Source organism: Tinamus guttatus, unplaced genomic scaffold (genome assembly GCF_059628265.1).
Source record: "Tinamus guttatus ecotype Peru unplaced genomic scaffold, ASM5962826v1 Tinamus_guttatus_pri_ptg000327l, whole genome shotgun sequence".
In the NCBI taxonomy this organism is placed as follows: Eukaryota; Metazoa; Chordata; class Aves; order Tinamiformes; family Tinamidae; genus Tinamus; species Tinamus guttatus.
In genome coordinates this window covers 6,547,333-6,551,131 of record NW_028288861.1, presented here as the reverse complement: position 1 = coordinate 6,551,131, position 3,799 = coordinate 6,547,333, and the positions used below count along the sequence as shown (strand labels likewise).

The window sequence follows — 3,799 nt, the reverse complement described above, 5'->3', positions numbered from 1 at the left end:
TACAGTATCAGTTCAGAGGTTGATCTAATGCAGGTTTTTGTAGCCAAAAGCAAATGCCTATGAAAAACCATAAGGATGGGAAAAATATACGATAGATTTCCTTAACACTCACCTGGTCTGGCTGCAGTCTCCTTCCTTCCAGCTCTGTGGGAAGTTTGCCATTTCCTATGAAGATTAAAGGACCGTGCATTTGTTAAACAAGTTCCCTTTCACATCCATCTGCTCAGCAGCAGGAACACTGGATGCAGCCATTGCTGCTATTTGATATTTTGTTTAATTCATTTTCTGCTGAGTTCAGATATCTTTAGGAGGTGAGTCACTTTGGCATCATGCTCCGTGTTCAAGCTCCAGGCTCCATTCCTCTCCTATAAGTATTTTCTGGAAGTACTGCTCCTATAAATATAGAATAAAACAGCCTCCTTATTTAGAGGTGCACAAATACCAAGTAAATTCAATCATAATGTACAAGCAATAAAGTTATGTACAAAATTAATAAAATCACAAAACTACCTCATGTGCCTCCTACTGATAATAAAACCTTTTTTTTTAATTGCACATTTTAGATCTGAATACTCATAAACAGTTATTTAAAAAAATAAGCAAATTATACCAAGTAATATATAATATATATATAAAATTCAGACCTTCATACCTTGGTTAAATTAGTTTTAGGAAATATTATTATTAGATACTCTAAAAATTACTAGGTATTAGACAGAGACGGGGTAAATATTATTTTTAAAATCAAAGGATGTAGGATTCATCCAGGCTGTAATATCAAACCTCAGATTTTTGAGAAAGAACAGTCTAGATGCTGTTCTTCTTTATTTAATAACTTATTTTAATCCATTGAAATAGATACCTCACTATGCCAAGTAGTGCTACCAAACAATCAAAATCTGGAAGCACACAAGTGTCACTGAGGACAAAACATATAGATCATGTATTCTGAAAAGTATGTTACCCTTTTGTGTCAAAAATATTATCCAGCAACTTGTTCCAACTGGATGCCTACCAAAAAAACAAGACAAGTTGAAAATCAGTAGAGTTAAACCCCTTGGAGAGATGTAATACTGTGAGTATAATTGAAATGTTAATAATTATGCTCATACTGATAATTACCAAGAATAGTTTGGTACAGTAGTTACAGAGCTCACCTTTCACCTCCGGGTCCTGGATTTGATTTCTACCTGGGACTGTATGAAAAGAGTTCAATTATCTCCATCTCCCTTTTAGTGGATGGATTTTCCACCCCATTCACACTTTAGAAATAAACAAGAATAAAAATGGAGAGAGACAGAAAGACCATTTTACTGTCCCTAATTAACTAATTAATGTGAAGTTGGTTTTTTAAAAAAATTTAACTTGTCAGGAAATGTAATACAGCTTAGCCCATTTGGAAAAGACACAAAATAGCTGAAAAAAAAATCAAGCTGAGAACAAAGCTCTGCTGAAGACCTTGCACTACAGTTTAATTCCATATTTTGAGTATAACATACAAAAATTACGGTGGTCTCATAATGTAAAGATAATACATTTTGTTGCTGTGCAACAGCCTCATAGCTGTGTATCCAACCTTATCAATATGACACACACACACTTTAGCACAACACTTATTTCTATTCAGCCTAATGCATAATAAGAAAAGGAAATAAATTACAGCTTACGGGCACAACATCAGTTCAAACACACACATCAAACCTACTCAGTATTTTGATGTTGGATTCTGACCAGCCCAATTCCACCCATCTATGTGCAGCAGAAAAAAAAAGTAACATCTGCTAGACTGTCTAGGCATCTATACTTGATGCATATGTGGTTCTCTGACCTGAAGACCTTAAAAATGTTATAAAGTTCTGCTTGCTTTGCAGTATTTCGCTCAGACAGAATTGAGAGCCCCATGATAATAAACATACCAACATCTGTAAACCACTGCAGGGCGACAACGCAGTATACTGCCAAAAATGCTGGTTTTATTTGTGGAAAAAAAACCTTTAAAATATATATATATTTCCATTGTGGGCATAAGCTGAATTCCTTTACTGCATTAAAAAGATTGAATAAAATGAGATAACAGTTCATTCCTATGTGCAAGTAGTACCATCCTTATCTATATTCCTAAGTGCTCCAGATACTTAAATAAAATGGGAAATGAAACAAGATCCAAGTATCATGAGGGAAAAAAAAAACATATTTTAGAAAGTTTTCGCTCTTGAGTACTTTATTGCCACAGCAAAGGAAACAGCACAACCAAAGTCTGGAAACGAACATGAATCTTACCATTTATTTCAGCAAGATGCTCCAAGATGCCCCGAGTGACTTGAAGGAGTCAAAAGACTAATTGTAGAAAATAACATTCAAGAGGAATTTAAAATTCCTATTACTCAAGTAGTAGGAAAAATGAAGCAGGGGTGTTTCTCAGCCCCCAAGTGCTTCAACCACAGATAGAGACAGGGTAGGACCACCATGGCTCTATTTCTGCTCTGCTTTCCCTGGCAAAAAAAAACAAATATATTTCTTACAGTTCTAAAGAAAACCCTTTCATTTCATTCAGAGCACATTAAATACTTCATTCCTCATATATGGCAGGACTAATTTAAAGAAGAGATTCTTTATTCCTCTCTGCCCATGTCCCATGACTACATCACCCTGAACTGCTGAGACAGCCACAAGAAGATAATAAGACAAAAGAGGATATTAAGCAATACAAAAGTTTGCTCTCTCAGTGCTAGCAGCACACCTCCTGGATGAACTATACTTCCATTTGGTAAATATATAAATTGCTCCACATCTGCCACATACACACTTTTAGAAGCTAGATGTGCAGCAAGTGAAAACAGAGTGTTTTATTGAAAATGGGAGAGTATTGGATTATCCTACCTTTATTTCTTAAAGTAACACGGGTATTCATTCACTGAGCAACTCATAAAGGACTTTTGTGAAGAGAAAACTGTCAAAAGAGACAATTTTATATCCATCTGCAAGGTAAGCACAGCATTGCTACATAAGCAATTTAATAGTACGGAGGGTAAAAGTGCTGATCTCATGAACACAACTCATTTGGTGTTAAACACATCTAAAAATAAGAAGGGGAGGATAATACCATGGTTGGAGGGTGGGAGGGGAGAACTGTAGGATGCAAGGAGTGAAGGGATCTGAACATCAAACTGAGTGTACTCTGGCTGCAGAATCACAGAAAAAACACACTGTGGATCTTTCAGTAACTCTGCTACTCATGTGAAAATGAGGTTTCTTAGGGAAATTGCAGTTACCTACAGGGCCTTGCAACACAATCTGGGCATCACATGAGTCCCAGTAGGGATTTCAGAGCTGACCCATGCAGCACTGTCCAGCATACACCTCATGTTAGTATGGATGGCTCGACACCCAGGCACATCCTCACTTGTACAGCTTCAAGCCATAAATATGACCTGAACAAAACCACACAGAGCCTGATGTGCTCGGAATCACAGGATGTTTGAGGTTGGAAGGGACCTCTAGAGATCATCTAGTCCAACCCCCCTGCTCCAGCAGGGACACCTAGAGCACGTGGCACAGGGTGGCATCCAGGCGGGTTTTGAAGATCTCCAGAGGAGACTCCACAACCTCTCCGGGCAGCCTGTTCCAGGGCTCTGTCACTCTCACAGTAGAGACAGAAATGGTGCTCATCTTCACAGACTGCCGGAGCAGTGGGCTTAGTCACTTGGTCACAGAGATGCCCAGACTGTCATATCAGCAGGGATGGACGGAGCTCCAGGAGGAATCCCATACCAAGTCCGCTAGGAAAGGACTACACACA

General features: G+C 38.2%; 1 long non-coding RNA gene across 1 annotated transcript; it reads right to left on the bottom strand.

Moving 5' to 3' along the window:
* Positions 1 to 273: 273 nt before the first annotated feature.
* Positions 274 to 2,329, bottom strand: LOC148593847 (uncharacterized). Its single transcript, XR_015913632.1, has 3 exons — positions 2,281 to 2,329; positions 965 to 1,011; positions 274 to 393 (listed from the first exon to the last, which is right to left on the bottom strand). It is a non-coding gene; the product is annotated as an uncharacterized LOC148593847 (long non-coding RNA).
* Between the last annotated feature and the right edge of the window lie 1,470 nt (positions 2,330 to 3,799).